The sequence below is a fragment of the Megalopta genalis genome, chromosome 9 (assembly GCF_051020955.1).
Source record: "Megalopta genalis isolate 19385.01 chromosome 9, iyMegGena1_principal, whole genome shotgun sequence".
NCBI classification, from domain to species: domain Eukaryota; kingdom Metazoa; phylum Arthropoda; class Insecta; order Hymenoptera; family Halictidae; genus Megalopta; species Megalopta genalis.
This window is the reverse complement of record NC_135021.1, coordinates 10,462,170-10,472,933: the sequence shown is the minus strand read 5'-3', so window position 1 is coordinate 10,472,933 and position 10,764 is coordinate 10,462,170.

Below are 10,764 nucleotides of genomic sequence, written 5' to 3'. Positions count from 1 at the left end.
TACGGTGACACGTTCGTCGACAAATCTGTGAGTTGGGATCATAGCGGTGGAAGCCAGATTTACGAAAACGTTAACTTATGGCTTAACGCTAGATTTGCGGTGCACTAAAATCAGCTGTTTTTTATTAGTTTATAAAAGTAACGCTAAGACATTTATTCTGATCATTTATTTATATATAATATAAATAAATGATATATAATTTATTCTGATTATTCTATCTTTTTAAAGAGTGCTATTGTAATATTTGCCGTATGTAACACATATACAGTAAATTCTCCCTAATTTTCCTTCAGCTTCCTAAGCAAGAATGAAGAATTTGGGAAGAGGATATACGTTTATTCGAGCCTTGCACCCCGTTTTTATAATTTTTGACAATCGGCAACTATAAAGATGATTGTTCATTTTTGTTTACAAACTGAAGGAAAACTACTGAGAATTTATTATATTAAATAAATAATTCATATAAATGTATCCTTACAATTTGAATAATTCCACAGATGTCCTAAAATATTACCACAGATTTCCGCAGCTTATCTTCTAATCTACAGCTTTACACTTGAATTATTTTTAGACACTTTGTTTCTAAACACAAATTATCCTGTACCAAAGTGCTTCTTAATATTTTATATTATATATAATTGCTACATAATGATTTATGTAAACAGAATGGAAATGTTAGCCAACCAAAAAGCAGTTAGTCGATAAAATTCAACGATCAAAAACTGTCTTCTCAATTCATACAATTCTTGAACAACGAATCAAACACAGTTTTACCGATTTTCTAAAATCAATTTCAATAATTAAACTACTCACTCTAATTGCAACTAGCCATTATAATACCGATCAAATTGAATTGTTTGAATATCATCCTTGTATACAATTACTATTACTATTTACCACTGCGGATACAAGCTCACCGACATATCTTGGACTCAGAAAACACTAAGACCACCGAGAGAGTAGTGTTAATAATAAATTTAATAATTTATCCAGCTCCGGAGGATAAGAGAGCTACCGCGTAATCCACTGTCCTATCCGAGAACGTCTCCGTACGAGGGCACATAAGTCTTGGACTCAGGTGCTCCATACTCGACAGGATGTTCATACTGAGAGCCTGGCGCCACTTTGCTTTTACCGAAATTTATTTTGCCGTGCGTTTTACGGGTCTCCCAAACGGGGGAGGGGCTGTCAGAAGTATAATAGACCGAGTTGCAACGTCTCGTCGTTTGAATCGCGTTGGTGAAACAGGACTAGTTTGTGAAGAGATATTAATCTCTGGAGCGATACTAGTTGGTGGGAAGATACTAGTCGGTGAAACGATATTAGTCGGTGGAACAATACTAATCGGTGAAACGATACCAATTGATGAAACGCTACTAGTCGGTGAAACAATACTAGTTGGTGAAACAATATTAGTCGGTGGAACGATACTAATTGGTGAAACGATACCAATTGATTAAACGATGCTAGTCGGTGAAACGATACTAGTTGGTGAAGCGATATTAGACTGTGGAATGATACTAATTGATGAAGCGATACAAGTCGGTGAAACAATATTAGTCGGTGAAACGATATTACTCGGTAAAACAATATTACTCGGTGAAACGATACTAGTCGGTGAAACGCTACTAGTCGGTGAAGCAATACTAGTTGGTGAAGCGGTATTAGTCGGTGGAACGATACTAATTGGTGAAACGATACCAATCGGTGAAACGCTATTATCGGTGAAACAATACTAGTTGGTAAAGCAATATTAGTCTGTGGAACAATACTAGTTGGTGAAGCGATATTAGTCTGTGGAACGATACTAATTGGTGAAACGATACCAATTGATTAAACGATACTAGTCGGTGAAACGATACTAGTTGGTGAAGCGATATTAGTCTGTGGAATGATACTAATTGATGAAGCGATACTAGTCGGTGAAACAATATTAGTCGGTGAAACGATATTACTCGGTGAAACAATATTACTCGGTGAAACGATACTAGTCGGTGAAACGCTACTAGTCGGTGAAGCAATACTAGTTGGTGAAGCGGTATTAGTCGGTGGAACGATACTAATTGGTGAAACGATACCAATCGGTGAAACGCTACTAGTCGGTGAAACGCTATTATCGGTGAAACAATACTAGTTAGTAAAGCAATATTAGTCTGTGGAACAATACTAGTTGGTGAAGCGATATTAGTCTGTGGAACGATACTAATTGGTGAAACGATACCAATCGGTGAAACGATACTAGTCGGTGAAACGATACTAGTTGGTGAAGCGATATTAGTCTCTGGAATGATACTAATTGATGAAGCGATACTAGTCGGTGAAACAATATTAGTCGGTGAAACGATATTACTCGGTGAAACAATATTACTCGGTGAAACGATACTAGTCGGTGAAACGCTACTAGTCGGTGAAGCAATACTAGTTGGTGAAGCGGTATTAGTCGGTGGAACGATACTAATTGGTGAAACGATACCAATCGGTGAAACGCTACTAGTCGGTGAAACGCTATTATCGGTGAAACAATACTAGTTGGTAAAGCAATATTAGTCTGTGGAAAAATACTAGTTGGTGAAGCGATATTAGTCTGTGGAACAATACTAATTGGTGAAACGATACCAATCGGTGAAACAATACCAATCGGTGAAACAATACTAGTTGGTGAAGCGATATTAGTCTGTGGAATGATACTAACTAGTTGACGGGACGATACTAATCGGTGAAACGATACTACTCGGCGGAACGATACTAATCGGTGAAACAATACTAGTCGGTGAAATAATATTAGTCGGTGGAACGATACTAATTGTTGAAACAGTATTAGTCGGTGGTACGATATTAATCGTCGAAACGGTACTAGTCGACGAAACTTTGGGCGGATGGGTCATCCCATTCTGAGGATCCGGAGCCTGATTAGCCGGCGTTGACACGTGTTATTTAGATGAGCCGTCAGAAGAATGATTTCAGGGTGGTCCTCGATAGGTGCATGGCATCGTGTATGGGATATCAGGCTTTTTGTGTCAAATCGATCCGCACTCGATCGAGCGAGGGTGTCGCTGTGCGGATACATAACACTTGGGGCGTTCCAGAAACGTTGTTAAAGGGTGTCCGTCCCAGTGTGAATGCTGTCAGTGTACTGCCGTAAATATATCTAGAAACTTACGTTTAACGGAAATAATTTTCCTTAAAGAAATCGTGTAACTTTCCCAATGGTATTAAATTGAATGAAATCGTGCAAAAAGGCAGTCGAACGTATTTTTCTAGACCTTGTTAAATCGAAACCGTGTGAAGAAAATACCGCTTGAAAACAGAATAGGACTTGCTACATTGTTCCCCTTTGATTTCTCACTTTATTTCCATGTATACACTTGTAAAAATCGGACTACGATACGGAACAGATTGCGACTCTTCAGCAACGGAAGAAACGAGGCCGATCGACGAGCGACCGTCGAAGAACGGTCGTGCAATCTGCAGGTGGACGCGCGGCAACGGAGATCCATCGTTCGAAGCCGGCTCGGAAAACATAGCCGAACATACTTTCATCTCGATATCCGCGGGACGGCGACGTTGATGCATTTCCCCTCGGAGGACGTTAAGGAGAGGAGGAAAATTGGAGGCAAAGAAGAAAGTAATAGGGAGGCCGATTGAAGAGAAAATTGAGAGAGGAGCCGGCGCGACGCGGCGCGCGCGCCCGGAGCGGAGAACAGGAGAGAGGATCGACGACGAAAGAACTGATTACGAATTTATAAAGAAATATATCCCGCGACGCGTGCCTACGGAAAAGGAGTCGGTGCTCGAGGGGTGCAGTATCTTCTGGCCTTTCGCTCTTCACCTTCGGCCTCCTCACCCTATCAGCCCTCGGAGCGTTCCCGTTGAACGGCCTGCAGCGGAACGAAGCGGAGACGGCGTGGAAGAGGAAAGTGGAAGAGTAAGAAGGCGAGGCTTGCCCCCGGACCCGACGAGCAAGGAATGGAAAAGAGCGAAACCCGGGCGAAGGGATGGGCTGATTGAAGCGGGCATGATGTTTAATTCAAAGAAACTGAAGACACGCCCCGCTAACTACGGAGCAGGCCGCGCTATCAACCCCGAAGAAGACTGGACCAGGAGAGGGCAGAACGCCGCGCCGCGGACGAGACGGGGACGGGGGACGGGGGAGGAAGATGCCGTGATCCTCTTTGCCCTCCTCAAATCTCCCTAGTAATTGCTTCCTTTCAGCGGACCATGACTCTGCGCGAACGCGATGGAACACCAGCAAACCGCGGCTTTCCGAAATCGAACTCGATTCCTGATAGTTGCCATTTTCGACCTGTTGAGGATAACATCTCGGACATACGTTCACTTAACGATGCGGAAGAACGATAAGCGGGCTGCTGAGTTCATGCATTTATGGCGAAAATGGGGAAAGATAGCGAACCTGGTCCATGTAGTTCGGTGACATTCGATGATTGAAGAAATAAAACTGCTGTTTTTTGTTTAAGGAAACACTTGCTCAAGTGTGTGTAGGCAACAACGATATAACATTCTTTTTTTTAATCTATTTTACGTAGCATCGACATCGAGGTCATTAACCACGATTTAATGTTGGGACTTCAGATTTGTTGGTACATTTTTATTTCTTTAAGAAAGTTTATTGTAGCTTTTATGTGTCCTTTTGACGTTAGGGCTGTGTCGGGCCTATACCGTGTTTTCATCTGATTGATTCAAAGAAACATTTAAAATGAAGAAATAAAACTGATATTGGAAATATTAAGGAAACGTTCTAAATAAAGAAATTAAACTGTTATTTATTAGAAATGTTAAGAAAACATTTTAAATGAAGAAATTGAACTGTTATTTATTGGAGAGACTAAAGAAACATTTAAAATGCAGAAATAAAACTGATATATGTATTGGAAATATTAAGGAAACGTTTTAAATAAAACAATTAAACTATTATTTATTAGAAATACAAGAAAACATTTTCGTAAGTGTAGCCAACAACGATATAACATTGTTTGGCACTATAAGGATTAAATACTAGCGAAGATCAAGACTATTCGCTTCAGAAACTAAACAAAGTAGTCTAATGTCGTCAATCTAGATACATTCGTTCTCAAAGGATTAAATTGTAAAGGAAAATCAAATGTAAGGAATTGAATACTCCATTCAAGAAGGATCAAGCACCTGTAACGAAACTTGGACGTTCTTGCAGCTGCGAAAAGAATTATTTTTACAAACCCCGAAAGCTTGTGCAACGTTACTAGACTGCGAATTTGATGCATTTATGGCAAAAATGGATGTCTGTAATTTTAAAGAGAAGAAAGAGTAAAGGAATCAAAGAGTGTCGATACGTTGTTTTCTACCTACTATAATTATGAAAGAAAGGATGAAGTTCCTAAAAGACTCCTGGTGCTTGCAACAAACGCGGGCAATTTCTCTTTCGCATGAAAATCTGCAGTCTAATTATTACATTTACAGAAGATCGTTTCAGGTTCGAGACATCTTTACTGACAGAACCGTCATCCCCGAAGCCACCCTCTAGCACGTGGAAGTTATGCGAGTCGCGGGCCGGGCCCGAGGGACACGGGGCCCACCCATGTATGTTTTTCCATCGCAAAAACACCGTATAAATAGGGCTTGTTACGCGGCGGTTCCGAATCGGATCGCGTCTCGCGCGGCGTGTAATGGCACCCTTTTATGTTAATCGGTAACCCTTCCGCGTTTAACCAGCTGCGTTCCGGGGCCATTGTCTCGACGGAATGTTTTTTCTTCGGCCAGTTTTTCGTCTCGCGTTCTGTCAGCCCCGGGACAAAACAAAAACGCACGCGCCTGAAATCGGTCCACGTGTCTCTCGGTTTTTTACCCCTTGGACTCGAAGGAACGTAGAAAGAGAGAGAGAAAAAACCCGGTTGCCAGGGAGTAGAGAGGGTGAACGATCGTCTTGAAAAAAATCGCGTCGCGTTTACAGTTCGAATAAAAATCGGCGGGACTCGTACTCGCAAATCGTTTCGCTCGATTCACCCCGTTTCGAGCCTCGCGTGCTTCTCTAAATCGGATTAATGTATGAATCAAGTTATGGGGTCGTGCGAGAGAATTATAAATTTTTTTTTCGAAGCCTTGCTCGATGATTGCTCGACGAGATTCGGTCTGAAACGCTTTGCAGCTTGTTGGATTAGGAAATGGATCATCCGAATTGGATTAGGGATTTTGGTGAGTCTGGCTAATGGATAGTTAATTTGTTGAACGTGCAAGAAATTTCTTTCTTTGTTAAATATTTTTTAATTGTTATTGCGTTCGAATAAGATTTGCGATGTCTTGAAACATTCTTATATTTTATTACATATATTTTATATAAATATTAAATATATATTATATGTAATATATAGTTATATAATATATATTATATATTATATATGTATGTATGTTAAAATATATATAATATATGTTTTATTAATATATCTTTTATTCTCTCTTAGAATACTTTCCATCAAATGGAACGTTCGTTCTACATTTATTTATAGTTTCAAAGAGTGTATAGATTGATCTATGAACTGCGATCGCGATGCAAGAACAATTGCAACGTTTATGCAGACGTCGCAAGGAACGAACGGATCGTTCGCACCATATTAAAGGAAGAGCATTCGCGAGCCAACGAGAATTAAGGAAGAGACTGCAGGTCTCGAGGACCTGCCCTCCAGTCAAGGGTGGGCAGCTTTAACCCTTTCACCCTCGAGAGCATGCGCACAGTAAAGTCTGCAATGCAATCGCGGTAATTGCTGCACCGGAGACAAAATGGTAGACGGTCGTACAGCGATGGCGGAATTTCTTGTACTATCTGAGAACGATCTGATCAACACTTCGCCCCGTCGAATCTGCGGCGTTCCATCGATCCATCGATCTAGGTACATTGTATTTGTTTCTCACATTTCTATTTTCATTATCCCGTACATCTGTTCAACTAGATCTTTGCTGACGACCTCTGTTTCGCTGACTTAGACGTTCTAAAATCGATTAATACTATATTCAGCCCTTGGATAGTGGGAATCGTGTTCATTTCGACCGAACATAAGTTCCGTCTAGATTCTAATTTTGTTTTTATAGGTTGTCGAAAGTGGTAGAACTTTTTCTTTCTAAAGAAATCTGCAGGGACAAAAAACTATTATATAATTATACAACCCCTGGCAAAAAGTATTCAAACACCTTTTAAAGCGCGATAACTTTTTTAAGACTGGACTGAATGAATTTGTTTTTTTTTTAATATAAAAGGAATTGATTTACTGTACAACATGCTTAATTTTAATTCTAGTTTTAATTTTGCTATTACAGATAGTCCTCCAATAACACGATTTCAGTCTAACACGATAGGATAAATTACGGCAACCCTCGTATAGCACTGCAATCTATAACACTATTTCGCTCTAACATGATAAGAAAATTGCGAAAATCTTTGTACGACATTGTACTTCTACAGCACTGGATAACATGATTTTTGTGTGTGTTTAACATATTTAAAAACTAAATTACCTTAAAATAATGACGGGAAGGAATAATGAACTATAATGCCCTTACATGAGAATATAATTATTATAATTAAGGATATATAAATATATACTCTCCTGCTGAAAAAAACCGAAAATTCAAAATTCAATTTTTAAAGAGGATAGAAGGTGCAAGAAATCTGAACGAAGAAGAAGATTCAGAAAGTGAAGGTGATATCGTTCAACCGAAAAAATGTTCTCGTTTGATTGTACCGAGTAGTGGCGAGGAAGAAATTTATTAAATTAAGGTTACATTAAATGAAAACAATATTTTTTATTTTCTTTTTCGTTTTGTGTTCTACATATATTTATATTTTTAATAAAAGTTAAGTTGCTTATATGGAATTTAAAAAAAAATGTTTTTAATAAGTTTTCGATACGCAACTGCCCCTTTTTGTACCAACTCTGGGTCTCATATAACACGGTTTCACACAACACGGCATTTTCTAGGAACCTATCTACCCTGTTATAGAAGGGTTACCTGTACTTAGAATGACGAAGAAAAATAAACAACTCGTTTCCTAACTTTTCTATATGTACCTCGAACGAAAATTTAAAACATGCGTTTCGTAGATCTCGATAACTTATATGTAGACCGTGGATATTTGTGCAAAATTAATATCGTCTACCCCAATTGCAATAAACCAAAGTAACATAGTAATTTGTTTTCATTCTTAACACTTTAATGGCCGCACGTCTACGCAGTCAAACGTTGCCAGGGGCCGGCAATATTTTCGAAGAATTAATTTCAAAAAATCTTCATGTAAATTCATGAAATAATTCAACATGTGCGAACATACACATAAAACAAAAAACAACAACAACAATAATAACGACACATTTAATACAACAAATTTAATATTTTTTCCCTTTTGTGATAATTATTGCGGCCATTAAAGTGTTAAATAAGTCTAATAAATTGAAAATAATGTAGCAGCATTCTTAAAGCTTTATCATCTTTCTACTGTTTTGTATTCCACCGATACATTTTTCTCATAAATGCATAAAATCCGTAGTTCTATTGTTTTATTAAAAGATGTTCGAATACTTTTTGCCCGAGTTAGCACTTGTGCGGTTAAATTTAAGCAAACTCGACTGTTCTGTAACGATACGAAAAGTACGATCAGAGGAGAAACAAGGTGTATTTCATATTTGATCGATCCCTAGTCGCAACAGGCTCCGAAAATCCCGATAAAGACAGACAGTGCGCGTCACCGAACAGTATCGTCGATTTGTCATCGACTTGCCGATCGTTTCAGCGCAGCCGTCGAACCGAAAGGGCGCAACAATAGCAATAATCGGTCGCCCGTCGGGAAACTTTCGAAAAATCACTCCTCCGCGGTAAAGTGGGAGAGAATAAATCAAACAAAGGAGCCAGGAGAGAGAGAAAGAGGGAGAGGGAGACGGCCTCGTGGCGTCTGCGGTGTAAATCGAAAACCGACGTGAGAGGGTAGCCGAAAATTGTCGATGGAGTTATAAAAGTGGGCTCCGTGGCCTCTCGCGCCACCCCTTTCGAACGCCACCCCGATGCCGCACGAGCAGACACAACGGGGATGGCTGTCCTCGAATACCGAACAATACATTATTTATGTCTGGCTCGTCCGTTCTGATCCCTTTTGTGATACGAGGCATCAGCTCGCTTGTAAATAACGATATTCCCGATTTTTTTCTTTTCTCCAGCAGCCGATCATCCGGAGTCCTACGACGCTGGATGACTTCCGGAAGGTTTAGTCTACGACAGTCTTTCGCGATCATCCCAGCATTTTAATTAGTTTTATCAGTAACAAGGGGTATACTCGATCATTTCATTTTATTTTTTTCTTTAACTAATTCTTTCGCTTGCGATCTCTTGGTACAAAAAACTAATACGCAGAAGAGCTGTTTACTTTTATTTATTGGTCTCTCGGCGTATTAAAGATTCTTTTTTATTTTTCTACATTACTTTTGCGCGAGATCGACGAGAATCTTTTATACAAATTAAAACATTGTGTCCCTAATGATATTCGCCGCTAATATTAGATAATATTTTTCATGTTATTTAAATATTATACTTTAATGTTATTTATATCTTTATTAATATTCAATGTGTACAAACCTGTTTGGATAGCAACGAGTTAATTAAAATATGCAACAAAGAATTAAGAAATACATGCTATCACTTCGCTAGATTCACAAGAATTCCCTGACCGATTAAACTTCGATCATTTATAACATTGATATAGCACCGAAACGCTGTTCCATTATGTTCCAAAACGGATCGAAATCTTGCTAGAGTGATACATAATTAGTCACAGTATAGATTAAATGCTAAATACTGAGTCAAACGCGACCTAAGCGTGCGCTTTCCAGCGAAAACGATGAGACCGTTCGTTCGTCGAGACCTGTCCTCTCCATTAGATTCAGTTTAGAATCCCCTTAGCCATGGCAAGAGCGGCTCCGCAGCTCGTCGAATGTTTACTTTCCTTTCAGCCCTAATTGAATTATGCAATAGAATCGCGGGGCCGGAAGGAAGGAAACGAAATCCGCACCGAGTACCGCCGAAGAGAAGAAATAAGCCCGAGCAGCAACTTAGCGAGTACGAGAAACCACTCTTAATGAAACTTCGGAACTCCTTTGAATCTTTGTTACAACGCTGCCGTGTATTATGGCTCCCGCCCAAACAAAAGGAAGAGCGCGCTGCTACGAAACCATAAAAACTGGCGCTAAACTCCCGCGCATGTTACACACGCGTTGTTTATTGCTGGCCGAACGATTCTGGAGACCTTATTCTCCGACCTTAGAATTTGACCGCTGTGTTTTGGGATGGGGAACTAAGGGCTGTTTAATTCGTAGGGGATGTTTCCTTCGTAAGAGATGTTTTCTCTTCGAGAACTCTGTCGGATGATTTAAACCTTTGCGCTCGAAAGGTGACTCTAAGGCATCACCAGAAATTATTTCATCACGTTTCAAAATCATTTTTAAAGCACCAAAATTGTTAACATTTAAAAATGCGTCGCAAGACTCAACTTAATCTGCATAAAATGTACCAATTATAAATCACATAAAATGAGAATATTATAATTCAGAAAAACTATTTTGGATTTAAAGTTGGATTGTCTCCGAGAGTGCAAAAGATTGAAACGTGATGAGAAATAGATGAATAAATGATGGTAAAATTGTAGTACGTGAAATATGTACCTTAAAATCAAGTACTTTTTAATTCACCGCGGTTCAGGTGAACAAAATATGTATATCATTTCAGTCGTGTTTC